The sequence below is a fragment of the Capsicum annuum genome, chromosome 7 (genome assembly GCF_002878395.1).
Source record: "Capsicum annuum cultivar UCD-10X-F1 chromosome 7, UCD10Xv1.1, whole genome shotgun sequence".
NCBI classification, from domain to species: Eukaryota; Viridiplantae; Streptophyta; class Magnoliopsida; order Solanales; family Solanaceae; genus Capsicum; species Capsicum annuum.
Genome location: NC_061117.1, coordinates 30,836,571 through 30,844,164, shown reverse-complemented (window position 1 = coordinate 30,844,164; position 7,594 = coordinate 30,836,571). Strand labels below are relative to the sequence as shown.

The 7,594-nt window shown below is 40.5% G+C and overlaps 1 pseudogene; it reads right to left on the bottom strand.

The window, feature by feature from the left end:
- Positions 1-2,289: 2,289 nt before the first annotated feature.
- Positions 2,290-6,375, bottom strand: LOC124885696 (annotated as a pseudogene).
- Between the last annotated feature and the right edge of the window lie 1,219 nt (positions 6,376-7,594).

The following is a 7,594-nucleotide window of genomic DNA, read 5'->3' as shown; positions in this document are numbered from 1 at the left end:
TCGATATTTTATAACCTACGATTGTAAGGATGCGCTCGGGGATCGGGCGTCTTTTGGGCAAACAATTGCTCCGGGCGTGCCAGGCAGGCAGAAGAGTAAGGAGTATAGGCCGTTGGGGTCGGTCAGGTCGTTTGGGTGGTCAAACGGTCGAAACGACGTGAATGAGCTATTTTGGAGCCAAATTAGTGTGCTATAGCCCACGATTGCGAGGGTGCGCTCAGGGCTCGGGTGTGTTTTGGCTCAAAAATCACTCAGGGTATGCCAAAAAATTAAGGAGCGGGATGAGTGTAGGCCATTGGGGTCGGTGAGGCAATTTGGGTGGTCAAACGGGCGAAACAGCGCGAAGGGGCCATTTTCAGGCCAAATCACAATGCTATAGCCCACAATTATGCGGGTACATCGGGGCCCGAGCATGTTTCTGGCCGTTAACAGCTTGGGGCATGCTAGGCAGGCTGAGGAATGGGGGATTATGGGTCGTTGGGGTCGTTTGGGTTGTCAAACGGGACAAACTGAGCGAACGAGCCATTTTTGGGCCAAATCAGGGTGCTACAACCCATGGTTGAGGGGGTGCGCCTGGGACCCGAGCGTATTTTGGGCTGAAATTCACTCGAGGGCATGTCAAGTAGGCTAAGGAGCGAGGAGGTATGGGCCGTTAGGGTTAGCGGTGCCGTTTGGGTGGTCAAACTGGCAAAACAGCGTGAACGAGCCATTTTTGGGCAAAATTAGTGTGCTATTACCCCCGATTACGAGGGTGAGCCCAAGGCTCGAGCGTGTTTTTGGTCAATAATTGCTGGGGCGTGCCAGGTAGGCTAATGAGTGTGGAAGTATGGGTCGTTGGGGTCGGCGAGGCTGTTTGGATGGTCAAACAGGCGAAACGGCGCGAACGGGCCATTTTCAAGCAAAATCGGGGTGTATAACCCAAGGTTGCGAGGGTGCACTCGGGGCCCGGGTATGTTTTTGGTCAAAAACTGCTCGAGGTGTGCCAGGTAGGCTAAAGAGTAGGGAAGTATGGGACGTTGGAGTCGGTGGGACCGTTTGGATGGTCAAACGGGCGAAACGACACGAACAGGCCATTTTCAAGCCAAATGGATGTGCTATATCCCATGGTTAAGGGGATGCGCCTTGGGCCCGAGTGTGTTTTGGGTTGAAAATCTCTCGGAGCATGCCAGGGAAGTCGAGAAGCAGGGTAGTGTGGGCCGTATGGGTCGGCGGGGTCGTTTGGGTGGTCAAACGAGCGAAACGGTGCAAACAGGCCATTTTTGGGCCTAATTATTGTGCTATAGCTCACGGTTGCGGGGGTGCGCGAGGGTCCCGGGCATATTTTGGGCCAAAAATTACTCTGGGCATGTCGGACAGGATGAGTAGCAGAGGAGTATGGGCCGTTCGGGTGGGCAGGGTTATTTGGGTGGTCAAACGGGCGAAACAATGCGAAGGGGCCATTCTCGAGACAAATCGATGTGCTATAGCCTATGGTTGTGCGAGTGGTGGGTTTTAGGCCGAAAATCGCTCAAAGCGTGTTAGAAAGGCTGAGGAGCGGGGGAGTATGGGTCGTTGGGGTAGGAGGGGTCGTTTGAGCAGTCAAACGGGCGAAACGGCGCGAACGGGCCATTTTCGAGCCAAATCGGTGTGCTATAGCCCCCAATTTCGGGGGTGCACCCGGGTCCCGAGCGTGTTTCAAGCCAAAAATGACTCGGGGCGTGCCAGGCAGGCTGAGGAGCAGGGGAGTGTGGGCCGTTGGATTCAGTGGGGCCGTTTGGGTGGTCAAACGGGCTAAAGTCTACAAGGACAATTTGAAGGTCTACAAGGCTTTTGTTTGTGCTGATTATTTGAAGTTTAGAGAAAGCAATGAGAAAGGCAAGTTTGAGAAAGATGGTTTCACTGTCAAACATTTTGCAGGGTAGATAATCATCTTTGTTATAGCCATTTCTTCTTCCCGTTAGGTGTTTTAACTGGTGATAAAACTTCTCTTTTTGTTCAAAGTGAGCTGAAAAACGATTACACTCTTAAGGCAGTGTTTTAAAACCTTATATTTTGGATCCCTTGATGCAGACACTACTCGACATCTCCTGTGTTAATGTCATGTACTGATTCTGTAGGATAAAACTCCAAATTCCAGATAATGTGGTTAGGTCCCACTACAAGTCTTATTATATGTAACGAGTTATACATTCAATCTATTTCAGCAAATCTCTTGGACTGCTAGTGTAACGACTGGTCTGCATTCTATACGCGAAGTATCCTGACATAATATTAGTAGCGTAACAAGATTGTTAATCCCAACAAAATGTGTCAACGAATTAAAACCATCAATTTATTGCTTTTATATACTCGCTGCCAAGTTTTGGGATCACAGTAATTGCAACATTTTCTGGAAACAGAAAAGTGCTGGAGCAGAGAAATTAATCAACTTCCAAATAGTACTCACATCAACAAAGATGCTAATATAAAAGGAATGTGAGTAGACATTTAACTGTTGATTCTCTTTTCATTCTAAATAAACAAAGATCTAAACCAGATACATTTGTAAACTTTTCTCCAGCAGTGCCACGAACTTAAAATGGAAATGTCAAAACACACCTAGTTTAAATATAATCAGTTAGTAAATGTACCCATAAGAACAACTGACACAGGCAATTTGTTGTTCCTCCAAGGCATATCCCGGAAAGAACACGCTCCTTAGATCTGTGAACCGACATAGCTACAACCTTATTTACTCTGGCTTCTTTAAGTTCAGGTAGTTATCTGTCGCCTGGTTGAACAACTCCTGGACTCCTTCTCAACATCACCAAACTGTCTTAGAATAAGCCAAAAAATTGATAATATAAAAAGGTATATGCAAATTTGGACCTTAGCCTGATTACAACTACTTTCACTAAATCTCTCAGAAAGAAAACAAAGGGAAAAAAAAAATACGTGAATGTAACTTTCCTCCACCACAAACTGTGCGCTCAAGTAAAGGATAAATACATGAATGTCACTTTCCTCCACCACAAACTGTGCACTCAAGTAAAGGATATAAGTTGTGTGGAAGGCTGATGAGCTGGAAGTAGTTGCTCAATCAGTTCGTAAGCATCTGAGACTATCTGTGTGTGTATGTGTAGAGGGTATTGCGACATAAAAGTCTATTCCAAAGTCAAATCTATGTTAGATACACTAAGAACAAATTCTTACCTGCAGCTTCCAGTTGTTTTTGAAGTTCTTGGCCAACTGCATCATTCTCATCCTACATTATAGAGTAAGAATTTGGCTTTAATGCAAGACAAAACACTAAGCCCATAAACATTGCAACAAATTAATCTTTTTTATCCTTTTTATTTTTTAATGTAGCTAATGTAGAGTTTTTGTTTCTTATAGCCTGTTTGGCCCAACTTCTAAAATCAATTTATTTTGAAAAGTTTTTTCAAAAAGTACCTTCGGTGAGAAGCAGTTTTTGTCCGGTTAATCATTTTTAAAAACACTTTTAAACAGTAATATTACTGTTTGGCCAAAACATTTAAAAAGTGCTTCAAGTGTATTTTCGAAAAACTAGTTTTTATAGCTTCTGAAAAACAGTTCTTGCTACTTCCTAAAAGCACTTAATTTTTTGGCCAAACACATCGCCAGACACCTAAATTTGGCACGAATTTTCACTTTGGCTCCTAAAGTCAACGTTGTTCATTTTAGGCATATCAACTAGTATTTAGTGTGTTATTTTGACAATTTTTACACAATCAGCAAAATATACAATGTGGGTGTATTACACACGTCGATAACGTGTAAAGTGATGAATTATATGATGACATGTATCATTTTTCTCAAAATAAAAATAAATAAATAATTAATTTAATTTTTTAAAAAAAATTTAATTAGTAAATGACCCCCTGCCCCATGGTCATCTTCTCAATACCCTACCCCTCAAATTAGTCGTTGTTATGCCCCCACAGATCATCTTCACCACCCACCCTCTCCCCCAAATGGTCTTCTCTAACCCCCACCCCCCCCCCCCCCCCCCCCCCGAAAACCCAAATCTTCTCTAAAATTATTGTGCTGCCATGCCGACCCCCACCCCCAAGATCATCTTCTACAATACTCCACCCCCAAAATTGTCTCTCTAACCCCCTCCCCCTAAAACCTCAAATAAGGACGACATCATATCGGGGCAAAATTCAATTAAAAAAATAAAATTCTTAATTAAATGGAGAGACGCAGTTGAATTGTGCAAAACCCAATTAGAAAAGTGATATATTCAACTATTGCTTTGTCGATCTATTTGACTTTTTCTGATTTTTAGGTATTTTATGAAGAATTTTTCATGTTTCTGCAGTGGTACTCTAACCGAAGAAAAAAATAGTGCAAAATTATGGGTATTAAGAAGAGTATTTACTCTAACTTGAAGAAAAAAATGTTGGAAAGCCATAGGAGAAAGAGTGAGGAATGAAGAGAAAAAAAGATGAAAAAATTACGAAAATATCCCTCAAAATGCATGTAGCATACGTGCCATAATGACTCAAGCAAAAAGTGTCAAAATGACACACTTGGATACTAGTTGAGTTGTCAAAAATGAATAATGTCTAGTTTAGGTGCCAAAGTGAAAGGTTGTGCCAAATTTAGATATCTGTCGATGTGTTTGGCCTATTTTTTTCCCAAAAAGCTTGATCAACAACAACCTCACTTTCTTAAAAAAAAAAAGAAACACTTTTTGAGAAAAATAAAGCAAGCAGTTATGGCCTCCAAAAAAACTTGGTCAAACAGGCTATTAATAAGAATATGGCATTGGAATTAGAGGAAGACCGCATCACCTTGATCAGATATAATGTCAAAAAGTTATCTACACTGACTATACATAGAGAAGCCGATACCTGGAGTTCTTCAATTCTCTTAAGTTGGGCTTCTTCACCCGATCTGATAAAGGAAGAGCAGCAACCAACTGCCCAAAAAAGGAGAAAAAACATGTAGTTAACAATATAATGACATTGTAACAAAGCTACACTTTAGGAGCACATAGCAATTGGTCTAAATCAGAGCCAATCAATATTCAAGGCTACTCTCAAGTAACAGGCACCAGGCCGTGCAACTTAAGTTTGATAGGACGCCAAATTAGACTGCCTCTGATTTTGAGGCCAAGAAGAAAACAAGGGAAATATAACTGTCAACAGGGTAGTCCAAATACAATCTGTAGAAAACAGCTAGGGCGATAAACTAGAATTCTGTTTTCAATTTTCATGAGCGAGGTTTAGCCGGTGAGACTTAGCCTAGATGTCAAAGTCTCCAAACTGAGGAGCTCAAATCAAGTTCTAAAATTAAAGTCCCTAGAGGTGTTCGATTCTGTCCAACTAGTAATTGGGATTTTCCCACCATTATGCAATTCAGTCAGGTTTTAATTGAGTAGTTAGCGGTGCTAGTAGAATTATTGTATTTGTTGTTAAAATAAAAGACAAAAGACTAAGGACGTTAAACCCAACCACATTGGTCTCAGGTCTCATTGAACAAGGACTTAATGTTACCTAGTACAGAACTGGATGCACACAATAGATATGATAAAAGGGCAGCCCGGTGCACTAAGCTCCCGCTATGTACATGGTCCGAGAAAGGGTTCGACCACAAGTATCTACTGCACGCAGCCTCACCTTACATTTCTGCAAGGGTTGTTTCCAAGGCTAGTCAAAGAAAGACAAAAAGACATTATTTTGCCCCCAAAAAATTGAATTCTTTTAGAAATGGAGAGTGTGTTATAAATATAGCACCAAAAAGGTGCTATCAGAAGTATTTGCAAGGAACAAAAGGATAAACCATCCTATTCTTAAAGGGATTCTATGAGTTATGTCAGTATTCAACATCATTTAAACAAAAAATGACAACAACAAGAACATACCTAGTGTATTCCCATAAAGTGGGGTCTGGGAGGGTAAAGTGTACACAGTCTATACCACCACCTCAGATGAAGTAAAGAGGTTGTTTTCGATAGACCCTTGGCTGAGGATACACAAAAAATGAAACAAAAGTAAATATTTCATCTTAATCTTCGAAAAAAGGTAAAATTCCCTGTTCTTGGGATCACTGATATTCTCAAAGTACATGCATGTTATCCATATATACTGGTCGGGGGATAGCTTATCAATTGATCAATAAGCAAACAAGGATGTAATAGAAAAAAAATGTGAAGGTAGGGAGATTTACCTGCTTGGCAGCCTTAATAAAAGTAATGCTCATCTGCTTTGGTTGCTCTGCAACATTGGTTGAGTCTTTTGTTGGATTAACAAGTGGAGGTTCCGGATAATTAGGTGACAGACGAGCAGGAGGGGCGTCCCTCTGAAGTGTACCAAAGGTGTGGAAAATAAGAGTTGCAATTGCAGATCCGTCCCTAAATTGAAAAAAAAAAAAAAAGAAACATTGTGAATTGAGATTTCATCCGAGTGCAAATATAATATAATGAGAGTGATAAGCATTCAGGGTACTGTTATTTTCATTGTTAGCGGGCTCCATGAGACGCACATAATTAATCCCAAATATGATCAGTTTTTTGCGCTTTCCCCCACCCGATCGCTCTCCCTTCTCTGTTTTTTACAAAAGCATTTACTATTCTTCGGCCATTTTGTCAAATTACGGCAGACAGGTATTCTCCATTTCCATACATGTTCTTGTTTTTCTTACACTAGACAATGCTCACCATTCACTAACCACCTAAATTTACACTAAGGCTTAACGATACTGATAGAATAACTGTTGGATTCCACAAGTAAACTATCAAATTTTCAAGTTATGTTTTCCTTTGCTATTAATACTTTCAATAATTTCTTTTTTTGCTTGGATAGATTGTAACAACAATTAAATAAGTGGCGGATTTCAACCGTTGCTAGCTATGTTAGACACAAAAAACCACCAGGTGATTTCTTCTTATTTGTATCGGTCTTAGTGGACTAGTTACCTGGTACCTATTGTGTTACTAGTCAGAGGTCTCAGATATCCCGTGGAATTAGTTGAGGTGTGGGAATGGTCCAGACACCACGGTCATCCAAAAATTGAAAAATCTGTGATTTCTTTTAGCTATCTACCGTCATAGATTAGGAAGTGTCCTATTTATTTGCAATCATATGGTAGAACAACTAGCAAATTGTCCAACAAATTGTTTCTTTAGAATGATCTTCATCAAGATAATGAAGAATACTTGCTAATTACAAGCTGGAAAATGCAATCCCTAGTTAGCTATATCAGGTTTGGGGTGAGGATTTGGGTAAAGAGCACCTGAAACTATTACAGTCTAGAAACTGTTTTCTCTTTGCAATCAAAGAGGGGAAGATTTTTTCTATTTATCATTCTATTTACCAACCAAACATTGGAAAATAAATAAGAAAAATACTTGTTTACGTTTAGAACCAAAACTTTAGTGACAAAGATGATCATCTTTTGCCAAGAACTATCATGTCAAATTATTGAGAATACAAAACTAGATGTGAATGTGTATCTAAATCCATGAAGATGGATCAAACTTATCATCTTGAAGTTAGGGGTATCCCAAATCAAGACATAGGCGACTCTCAACTTGTTATGAATTAGGGTTAGAATCCTACATTGCGTAGAAAAATTGATTGGGGAAAATGGGAGTTGTATTAGAGAA